This window comes from Schistocerca serialis, unplaced genomic scaffold, assembly GCF_023864345.2.
Source record: "Schistocerca serialis cubense isolate TAMUIC-IGC-003099 unplaced genomic scaffold, iqSchSeri2.2 HiC_scaffold_1235, whole genome shotgun sequence".
Classification (NCBI taxonomy): domain Eukaryota; kingdom Metazoa; phylum Arthropoda; class Insecta; order Orthoptera; family Acrididae; genus Schistocerca; species Schistocerca serialis.
The window spans coordinates 250,001-260,000 of record NW_026047442.1 but is presented as its reverse complement, the minus strand read 5'-3'; the positions used below and the strand labels follow the sequence as shown (position 1 = coordinate 260,000).

Genomic DNA, 10,000 nt, shown 5'->3' with positions numbered 1-10,000 from the left:
CCTCGCGGTCGATGCAAAAAGCAGGACGTCATCTGCGAAGGCCGCAGCGTTGACTCTGCGGCCGAGGATCCGAGCTCCGATGTGGGAGGGAAGTTGACTCAAAACATAGTCCACCGCAAAATTGAAAAGGAGGGGGGAGAGGGGGTCACCCTGACGCACACCCCTTGCCGGCTGCAGGGGCACGCCCACGTCGGCGCCGCCCGCTATCACTGTCGTGCTACCCTCGTAACACCTTTCGACGTACTCAATAAAGCAATCCGGCAGGCCATGAGCCCTCAGCACGGGGCGGAGGGCAGCATGGTCCACCGAATCGAACGCTTTAGAGACGTCGATCGATGCCACAAAAACAGAGCGACAGGAGCGGACTGCGTCGGTGAGAGCAGTGTCCAAGATGAAGGTGTTTTCCAACATCCCATCCCGGGGGATGAATGCCCGCTGACGTTCGTCCACAGCACATGCACGCATCAGGCGTGACGCGAGAACCTTGTGAAAGGTCCGCGCCAACACCGAGCAGACCGTAATGGGGCGAAAGTCAGCGGGGGATGTTGGTGCAGCCGTTTTGGGGAGAAGTGACGTCCGGGCGCGAAGCAGACGCTCGGGGAGGGCGCGGGCCAGGAGGAAGAGGTTCAAGAGTTTCACCAGGACTTCATGCGGCAGGCGCCGCAGGTCCGCTGGAGTCAGGCCGTCCGGCCCGGCCGCCGATCCCCTGGGCGGCAAGGCAGCAGCGACCTCCTCACGTGTGACCGGCCCCCATAGGCACTCAGGAGCGACAGGCTCCGAGTGCGGGAGAAGGCGGTCACGGATGAAGCCAGCGGTGGAGATCGGCTTCTTCGTGAAGAGGTCCGCCCAGAAGTCCAGCAGACCGGGGATGTCGGGTGGCGGCTGCAGCAGGGTGCCGTCCAGCAAGCCGCGCACGCAACGTGCACGCGACCTGCGGAAGGCGTCCTGTGTCCGCGCGAACTCCCAGCGGCGCCGCTTGCGCTTCTGCAGCGGCGGGGCGGCAGGCGGCCGCTTGGATGATTGGCGCGGCCGCTGTGCCCTGGTGATCGACCTCTCCCCCCTGGACCCGACCGACGCAAGGGCATCCGGGAGCATGCCCAGGATGACATCGGGCGGCGTGCCCCGCCCCAGACCAATGACTCGATCCAGAGCAGAGAAACGCTGGGCGGAAGCAGGTAGCCCCGCCAGATGCTCCCAGATGGCGGCGTCAGTCGGCCCCTCCGGCGGCGGCCCGGTGGTGTCGGCCGCGAAGTCCTCGGCTGCGTCGACGGGCGGCGCAGCGGCCTCGCCCGCGTCAGGCAGCGAGCTCGCTGCTCCCCGGCGGGACGCCGGCTCTTCCCCCCGACCGATCTCAAGCGCCTCCATGAATTGGCGGACAAGCTGCTTGTGGGCAGCTTGCCGCCGTCGGCACTTGATTGCCTCAAGCGTTCGGTCGGGGAACATCCTAATAAGCTCTTGATTAACGAAGAAGAACCGGGCGTCCCTCTCAAGGAACAGCTCGGCCTCTGCCTTGGCGAGCGACAGGACTTCTTCCTCCGTCCACCTCGCGCGATGCCTCTCCGTCACGATCTCAGCGTTGGCGGCCGCAAGGTGTTGGCGGCGGCGATGGACCCCGAGACCGTTCTTCGTGGTAAAAGTGCGGTGGCACTCACTGCAAGCAAAGGGAGCTACACAAACTATCGCATTTTCGTTACGGCCGGTTGGCCGGATAGGTGCTGGGGTAGCTGGGGTGGCACCTTCAGCGGAAGGGCCACCATCTCTTGTTTCTTGTAGGCTGCCCCCAACTATAAAGGGATAATGCGAGGGGGGGCTGGTAACCCCCCCAAGCCCCTGGTGCGGTCTTCCACTCTGCGAAAATCAGCGGGCCCACGAGAAGGGGAGAAGACCGCAGGAGAGGAGAGGCTAAGAGGGCTAGGCCCATGTATTGCGCATCACTCTCCCTGTAACTATAACCCAAGGAAGGCACCTCGCAGCAGCAGCACGACTACATCAAGACCGCACTTCGAAAAGCCAAGTCCGGATGCAGCCACACCGCCGCCACTTGGCCACCTTAAGAGAGTCATAGTTACTCCCGCCGTTTACCCGCGCTTATTTGAATTTCTTCACGTTGACATTCAGAGCACTGGGCAGAAATCACATTGCGTCAACACCCGCTAGGGCCATCGCAATGCTTTGTTTTAATTAGACAGTCGGATTCCCCCAGTCCGTGCCAGTTCTGAGTTGATCGTTGAATGGCGGCCGAAGAGAATCCGCGCACCCGCGCGCCCCCGGAGGAGCACGCTAAGGCGGACGCGGCCTCGCAGCAAGGAAGATCCGTGGGAGGCCAAGGCACGGGACCGAGCTCGGATCCTGCACGCAGGTTGAAGCACCGGGGCGCGAACGCCGCGCAGGCGCGCGCATCCTGCACCGCCGGCCAGCACGAGGCCGACCAACGGCGAGAGCAGACCACGCCCGCGCTAAACGCCCGCACTTACCGGCACCCCTACGGCACTCACCTCGCCCAGGCCCGGCACGTTAGCGCTGACCCACTTCCCGACCAAGCCCGACACGCCCCGATCCTCAGAGCCAATCCTTATCCCGAAGTTACGGATCCAATTTGCCGACTTCCCTTACCTACATTATTCTATCGACTAGAGGCTCTTCACCTTGGAGACCTGCTGCGGATATGGGTACGAACCGGCGCGACACCTCCACGTGGCCCTCTCCCGGATTTTCAAGGTCCGAGGGGAAGATCGGGACACCGCCGCAACTGCGGTGCTCTTCGCGTTCCAAACCCTATCTCCCTGCTAGAGGATTCCAGGGAACTCGAACGCTCATGCAGAAAAGAAAACTCTTCCCCGATCTCCCGACGGCGTCTCCGGGTCCTTTTGGGTTACCCCGACGAGCATCTCTAAAAGAGGGGCCCGACTTGTATCGGTTCCGCTGCCGGGTTCCGGAATAGGAACCGGATTCCCTTTCGCCCAACGGGGGCCAGCACAAAGTGCATCATGCTATGACGGCCCCCATCAACATCGGATTTCTCCTAGGGCTTAGGATCGACTGACTCGTGTGCAACGGCTGTTCACACGAAACCCTTCTCCGCGTCAGCCCTCCAGGGCCTCGCTGGAGTATTTGCTACTACCACCAAGATCTGCACCGACGGCGGCTCCAGGCAGGCTCACGCCCAGACCCTTCTGCGCCCACCGCCGCGACCCTCCTACTCGTCAGGGCTTCGCGGCCGGCCGCAAGGACCGGCCATGACTGCCAGACTGACGGCCGAGTATAGGCACGACGCTTCAGCGCCATCCATTTTCAGGGCTAGTTGCTTCGGCAGGTGAGTTGTTACACACTCCTTAGCGGATTCCGACTTCCATGGCCACCGTCCTGCTGTCTTAAGCAACCAACGCCTTTCATGGTTTCCCATGAGCGTCGATTCGGGCGCCTTAACTCGGCGTTTGGTTCATCCCACAGCGCCAGTTCTGCTTACCAAAAGTGGCCCACTTGGCACTCCGATCCGAGTCGTTTGCTCGCGGCTTCAGCATATCAAGCAAGCCGGAGATCTCACCCATTTAAAGTTTGAGAATAGGTTGAGGTCGTTTCGGCCCCAAGGCCTCTAATCATTCGCTTTACCGGATGAGACTCGTACGAGCACCAGCTATCCTGAGGGAAACTTCGGAGGGAACCAGCTACTAGATGGTTCGATTAGTCTTTCGCCCCTATACCCAGCTCCGACGATCGATTTGCACGTCAGAATCGCTACGGACCTCCATCAGGGTTTCCCCTGACTTCGTCCTGGCCAGGCATAGTTCACCATCTTTCGGGTCCCAACGTGTACGCTCTAGGTGCGCCTCACCTCGCAATGAGGACGAGACGCCCCGGGAGTGCGGAGGCCGCCGCCCCGTGAAGGGCGGGGAAGCCCCATCCTCCCTCGGCCCGCGCAAGGCGAGACCTTCACTTTCATTACGCCTTTAGGTTTCGTACAGCCCAATGACTCGCGCACATGTTAGACTCCTTGGTCCGTGTTTCAAGACGGGTCGTGAAATTGTCCAAAGCTGAAGCGCCGCTGACGGGAGCGATTATTCCGCCCGAGAGCATCCCGAGCCAACAGCGGCGCGGGTCCGGGGCCGGGCCAGGTAGGTCCGTCATCCGGGAAGAACCGCGCGCGCTTGCCGGGAGCCCGAGCGCCCAAAGGGGCGAATCGACTCCTCCAGATATACCGCCGGGCAGCCAGCCAGGACACCGGGGCTCTGCCCAACAGACGCGAACCGAGGCCCGCGGAAGGACAGGCTGCGCACCCGGGCCGTAGGCCGGCACCCAGCGGGTCGCGACGTCCTACTAGGGGAGAAGTGCGGCCCACCGCACACCGGAACGGCCCCACCCCGCGGCGAGTGGAAAGGCAACCGGACACGACCCCGCCACGGATTGCTCCGCGCGGGCGGCCGGCCCCATCTGCCGAGGGCGGAGGCCAGTGGCCGGATGGGCGTGAATCTCACCCGTTCGACCTTTCGGACTTCTCACGTTTACCCCAGAACGGTTTCACGTACTTTTGAACTCTCTCTTCAAAGTTCTTTTCAACTTTCCCTCACGGTACTTGTTCGCTATCGGTCTCGTGGTCATATTTAGTCTCAGATGGAGTTTACCACCCACTTGGAGCTGCACTCTCAAGCAACCCGACTCGAAGGAGAGGTCCCGCCGACGCTCGCACCGGCCGCTACGGGCCTGGCACCCTCTACGGGCCGTGGCCTCATTCAAGTTGGACTTGGGCTCGGCGCGAGGCGTCGGGGTAGTGGACCCTCCCAAACACCACATGCCACGACAGGCGGCCGCCTGCGGGGTTCGGTGCTGGACTCTTCCCTGTTCGCTCGCCGCTACTGGGGGAATCCTTGTTAGTTTCTTTTCCTCCGCTTAGTAATATGCTTAAATTCAGCGGGTAGTCTCGCCTGCTCTGAGGTCGTTGTACGAGGTGTCGCACGCCACGCCGCCAGCCGGCTGTGCACGCTACCGAGTAAGTACCGGTATGCGAACCGCCAGGCGACGGGCGCGCATCGCACGTTTAAGGAGACGCGGCCGGCCCCACAGGCGGCCACGACACTCCCAGGTCAGCGAAGCGGGGCAAACGCCGCGCGCTTCAGTATACGTAGCCGACCCTCAGCCAGACGTGGCCCGGGAACGGAATCCATGGACCGCAATGTGCGTTCGAAACGTCGATGTTCATGTGTCCTGCAGTTCACATGTCGACGCGCAATTTGCTGCGTTCTTCATCGACCCACGAGCCGAGTGATCCACCGTCCTGGGTGATCTTTTCATAGTTTCCACCATCTCTTTCGAGACAGTTGCATAGGCGGGACTGAGGCGTGTGGGGGCCCTGTTCCAGCGTTCAGTGTCCAACGGCCTCACGGCCGATGGGCGTCGTACGGCTCCACACCGGAGCGGACAGGCAGTCGGGCGAAAGTCATTCAAAACCGGCGCCAGGCGCCAGGTGCCGCAGGCCAGCCGCTCCAGCGCTTCAGCGCTCGTACCACACAACATTGCCGTTAGTTTTGAGACGAACGCGTGGTTCCGCACGCGGCGCACGGCTACTGCGAGCCGTACAGGTAGCTGCGTGTTGCGCGACACGACACGCACATCGAAAGACATGCAGTCTAGTCGGTAATGATCCTTCCGCAGGTTCACCTACGGAAACCTTGTTACGACTTTTACTTCCTCTAAATGATCAAGTTTGGTCATCTTTCCGGTAGCATCGGCAACGACAGAGTCAATGCCGCGTACCAGTCCGAAGACCTCACTAAATCATTCAATCGGTAGTAGCGACGGGCGGTGTGTACAAAGGGCAGGGACGTAATCAACGCGAGCTTATGACTCGCGCTTACTGGGAATTCCTCGTTCATGGGGAACAATTGCAAGCCCCAATCCCTAGCACGAAGGAGGTTCAGCGGGTTACCCCGACCTTTCGGCCTAGGAAGACACGCTGATTCCTTCAGTGTAGCGCGCGTGCGGCCCAGAACATCTAAGGGCATCACAGACCTGTTATTGCTCAATCTCGTGCGGCTAGAAGCCGCCTGTCCCTCTAAGAAGAAAAGTAATCGCTGACAGCACGAAGGATGTCACGCGACTAGTTAGCAGGCTAGAGTCTCGTTCGTTATCGGAATTAACCAGACAAATCGCTCCACCAACTAAGAACGGCCATGCACCACCACCCACCGAATCAAGAAAGAGCTATCAATCTGTCAATCCTTCCGGTGTCCGGGCCTGGTGAGGTTTCCCGTGTTGAGTCAAATTAAGCCGCAGGCTCCACTCCTGGTGGTGCCCTTCCGTCAATTCCTTTAAGTTTCAGCTTTGCAACCATACTTCCCCCGGAACCCAAAAGCTTTGGTTTCCCGGAGGCTGCCCGCCGAGTCATCGGAGGAACTGCGGCGGATCGCTGGCTGGCATCGTTTATGGTTAGAACTAGGGCGGTATCTGATCGCCTTCGAACCTCTAACTTTCGTTCTTGATTAATGAAAACATACTTGGCAAATGCTTTCGCTTCTGTTCGTCTTGCGACGATCCAAGAATTTCACCTCTAACGTCGCAATACGAATGCCCCCGCCTGTCCCTATTAATCATTACCTCGGGTTCCGAAAACCAACAAAATAGAACCGAGGTCCTATTCCATTATTCCATGCACACAGTATTCAGGCGGGCTTGCCTGCTTTAAGCACTCTAATTTGTTCAAAGTAAACGTGCCGGCCCACCGAGACACTCAATAAAGAGCACCCTGGTAGGATTTCAACGGGGTCCGCCTCGGGACGCACGAGCACGCACGAGGCGGTCGCACGCCTTCGGCTCGCCCCACCGGCAGGACGTCCCACGATACATGCCAGTTAAACACCGACGGGCGGTGAACCAACAGCGTGGGACACAAATCCAACTACGAGCTTTTTAACCGCAACAACTTTAATATACGCTATTGGAGCTGGAATTACCGCGGCTGCTGGCACCAGACTTGCCCTCCAATAGATACTCGTTAAAGGATTTAAAGTGTACTCATTCCGATTACGGGGCCTCGGATGAGTCCCGTATCGTTATTTTTCGTCACTACCTCCCCGTGCCGGGAGTGGGTAATTTGCGCGCCTGCTGCCTTCCTTGGATGTGGTAGCCGTTTCTCAGGCTCCCTCTCCGGAATCGAACCCTGATTCCCCGTTACCCGTTACAACCATGGTAGGCGCAGAACCTACCATCGACAGTTGATAAGGCAGACATTTGAAAGATGCGTCGCCGGTACGAGGACCGTGCGATCAGCCCAAAGTTATTCAGAGTCACCAAGGCAAACGGACCGGACGAGCCGACCGATTGGTTTTGATCTAATAAAAGCGTCCCTTCCATCTCTGGTCGGGACTCTGTTTGCATGTATTAGCTCTAGAATTACCACAGTTATCCAAGTAACGTGGGTACGATCTAAGGAACCATAACTGATTTAATGAGCCATTCGCGGTTTCACCTTAATGCGGCTTGTACTGAGACATGCATGGCTTAATCTTTGAGACAAGCATATGACTACTGGCAGGATCAACCAGGGAGCTGCGTCAACTAGAGCTGAGCAGCCGGCCGCCCGGGAGTGTGTCCCGGGGGCCCGCGCGAACACGCAAGCGTCCGCTCAATTATTCTGCAAACAGGAGGAGGCTGAGCTCCCCTGCACAACACACCTCGAAACCCTCTCAGGTCCCGGCGGCGCGCAGCGCCGTCCTAAGTACTTGGTCGGGTTCGAGAGAGGCGCAATCGCCCGGAGTTAGGCGAGTAGACGCTTTAGGTGCGACCACCCGTGCTCCCAACTGAGCTTGCCGCTGCCGACAGAGGCCCGGGAGCGTGCTGTCGTGGCATTGCCGGCGGGAGACAACACGCGCCACCTACGGTGACCGGCAGCTCCAACGCCAGCGCCACAGAAGGACAAAAGCCCCACTTGGGTGCCGAAGCGAACTCTCCCAGCACAGCGCACGCGCCAACACGTCCGCACAGCTGCGATACAAACCACCTGCGAGAACCGCTGGGGCGACCGAGCAGCAGACGGCGTCGCGGCGCCGAGCGCCGGGCGGCGGCGCATCCTCAGCGCACACAGTCCTCAATCGGACCAGCACACTGCAGATGGCCACCGCGCTTCGCACCGGGCCCGCGAGGACCTACTTTGGCCGCAAGGCGCCGCGAGCAGGGGGCGCCGGCGCGCAGCTGCGCCGCCTGCCGCGTCCGTCGGCCGGCGCGCCTGCCACTGGCCGCCCCCACCAGCCGGCTGTAGCGCGTGCGCCCACGCACCGCGCTGCCAGCACGCCGGGCGGCCCCCCCCTCACCGGCCGGGGACGGTCCCACCCAGCCACCGCCGCGTATCGCCTCACACCCAGATCCCCTTTCACGTTCGTGGGCATGGTGGGTCCCCTTTCACGTTCGTGGGCATGGTGGGTATCCATGAAACAACCGGTTAATAGCTCGACCGATCGTCGCCAACACTGATTCACCTCTAGCGAGAACAACCGCACCACAACGGGTTACCAGTTGTTCATTTGCGTAACGTCACCAGCAAACGTAGACGTCCATCGCCATTTGCAACGAGTATTGCATGCCTGTGTCAGGTGTCACAACACACTACGTCTGCCCACATAGACGCAACAACATGTGCACGCCTAGAGAACACGTGGAAGGTAGCCCCCGTACGTATGCGGTGTCCATTGCGCGAACGACTGTCAGCCGGCCTCTGCAGCATGTCGCAGATGTGGAACGCGGTGCAACATGCTATCACAGTGTGTGAGAAGAGACGACTACGTCCGAATACACGCTCCACTACATCAACAGACTGCTCATGCTGATCGCCATCCAGGGCGTCCGTTCCTCCCACACGTCTGAATGGCGTACCACACTGCAATCCAGCTCCTAAAGGGAGACGACACGTAGCTGCGTCCACAATATTTGGACTGTATGGTCCGCCGTTGCTAGGCGCAGTCGTCGTACGGTCACACATGTGCCACGATGTATCATTCAGTACATACGGACCAATGTGCAGCACAGTTTGTGGGTTTTGCGTACATCCGCGGACAGGTGACAGGCCGTACCACAACGTAGGCTGAGTACGTCGGCATGCGAAGGGCATTGAACATGCAAACTTCTCAACGACCAGCTTGCGAAGGCAGGGGGGAAGGGGGGGGGCATGTACGTCCTGCTGCTATCCACATTACAGTGTATAGCAGGAGCATGTGGAAAGTCAGCAACACTTGCAAGGTGTTTAACATGACGCGATACACAGGGGACCGGGCAGTGCGAATAGCGAACTATATTGCGAGGGTTGCGGTTAGGCAACACTACACTAATTTAACGAGTTGCATAACAATTACAGAGCAGGTTCAGCGACAACGTGCGTCAGGTTAAGGCGCAATATAGGTTAGGTTGAGGCGCAATATGGGTTACGTTAAGGCACAAATTAGGTTACGTTAAGGCACAAATTAGGTTACGTTAAGGCACAAATTGGGTTACGTTAAGGCACAAATTGGGTTACGTTAAGGCACAAATTGGGTTACGTTAAGGCACAACATGGGTTACGTTAAGGCACAACATGGGTTACGTTAAGGCACAACATGGGTTACGTTAAGGCACAACATGGGTTACGTTAAGGCACAACATGGGTTACGTTAAGGCACAACATGGGTTACGTTAAGGCACAACATGGGTTACGTTAAGGCACAACATGGGTTACGTTAAGGCACAACATGGGTTACGTTAAGGCACAACATGGGTTACGTTAAGGCACAACATGGGTTACGTTAAGGCACAACATGGGTTAGGTTAAGGCACAACATGGGTTAGGTTAAGGCACAACATGGGTTAGGTTAAGGCACAACATGGGTTAGGTTAAGGCACAACGTAAGTTAGGTTAAGGCACAACGTAAGTTAGGTTAAGGCACAACGTAAGTTAGGTTAAGGCACAACGTAGGTTAGGTTAAGGCACAACGTAGGTTAGGTTAAGGCACAACGTAGGTTAGGTTAAGGCACAACGTAGGTT

General features: G+C 58.8%; 2 non-coding genes and 1 pseudogene across 2 annotated transcripts; all 3 read right to left on the bottom strand.

The window, feature by feature from the left end:
- Nucleotides 1-4,933, bottom strand: part of LOC126436363 (large subunit ribosomal RNA) — a 7,951-nt pseudogene extending 3,018 nt beyond the window's left edge.
- A 188-nt stretch (nt 4,934-5,121) lies between these two features.
- Nucleotides 5,122-5,276, bottom strand: LOC126436383 (5.8S ribosomal RNA). The gene has a single exon (XR_007580619.1). It is a non-coding gene; the product is annotated as a 5.8S ribosomal RNA (ribosomal RNA).
- A 353-nt stretch (nt 5,277-5,629) lies between these two features.
- Nucleotides 5,630-7,538, bottom strand: LOC126436412 (small subunit ribosomal RNA). Its single transcript, XR_007580645.1, has one exon. It is a non-coding gene; the product is annotated as a small subunit ribosomal RNA (ribosomal RNA).
- Between the last annotated feature and the right edge of the window lie 2,462 nt (nt 7,539-10,000).